Below are 1,397 nucleotides of genomic sequence, written 5' to 3' on the forward strand. Positions count from 1 at the left end.
AAATGACAATGATCATGAAAGAATAGCTCAACACATTTAAAGAAGACATAGATATAAAACGGAGAAGCATATAAAAATGATGCAAACATTGAATGAACAATACAGGAAAGAATTAGAATGCATAAAATAGATTCAAATATTTATCCAGAATATTAAAAATTCCATTGAAAACTGGAAAATTCTCCTGACCAAAACAGAAGGTAGACCCTTAGATCTGGAAGACAGCATTGCACCTAGAGGTAATGACAGGAAATTTCTCTTACAAATAACAAAGAACAAGGAAATAAAAATGCAACTGTTCCATGATGATGCAAAGAAACACAATGTTATTGTTACATGTCAATAAAACAGCAAGAGCACAACTAAATGACATCAAAGTTCATTTTTAGAAGTAGTAGCAGAAAATGTGCCAAGCATCTGGCATAAGTTTAAATGAAGCATATATAAATCCAATTAGCCACGATCAAAATAAATCTACACCTAGACACATGATATTCAAGATGCCAGAAAGTCAGCCAAAGAACAGAATACTAAAAACTATTAGAGAATTTAAACTGATATCTATAAAAGAAATCCCATCATAGTCATAGAAGATTTCTGAACCCAACAACAATTTTAGAAGATGTTGGAATGAAGTATGTCAGATTCTAAAAAAAAGCAGTTACCAACCCAGATTTTTTTATTCTCCATAAGTATCTTTGAAAATTAATGACAAAATAAGATATTTCCATGACAAAAAACAACTGAAGAAATTCTTAAACATTAAACCAACCATACAAAAAGTACTGAAAGAAATTCTACAAAGAGATAAAAATGACCACAACTATAACAACAATAATAGAAAGGAAGAACCAAGTAGACCAAAGAATTAAACAAAGACAAAAGTAGGGAATGAACAGCAAGATGAGAACATGACAAACAAAAGCCAAAACATACTAGTTATAACCATCAATGTAAATGATATCAATACGCCAAAAGAATCAGGCTGGCAGAGTGGATCAAAAAAGGAAATCCAAAAATATGCTGTATGCAAGAATCACATTAACTCAAAAGAAAATTGATTAACTGAAAATCAAACTATGGAAAACAACACTCCATGCAGCACAACTCAGGTAAAAGCAAGAGTAGGTATTCTGATTGTTGAAAATGTAAACTTCAATCCAAGAATGATTAAAAGAGATAAGAAGTCACATTCTGCACTGAGTGGAGATGGGGTCCAGGAGTGGCGGTGTGCACCTATAATCCTAGGGCTGGAGAGGCTGAAAACAGGAGAATCACTACATGTTTGAGCTGCATAGAGAGACCCTGCACAAAAGAATTAAAAAATGAGATAAGAAGGTCACTACATAATTTTTAATGGGAAAAGTTAAACAGAAAGAATAATAATAATAGTAATA

The sequence above is a fragment of the Octodon degus genome, unplaced genomic scaffold (assembly GCF_000260255.1).
Source record: "Octodon degus isolate 3935 unplaced genomic scaffold, OctDeg1.0 scaffold00006, whole genome shotgun sequence".
NCBI classification, from domain to species: Eukaryota; Metazoa; Chordata; class Mammalia; order Rodentia; family Octodontidae; genus Octodon; species Octodon degus.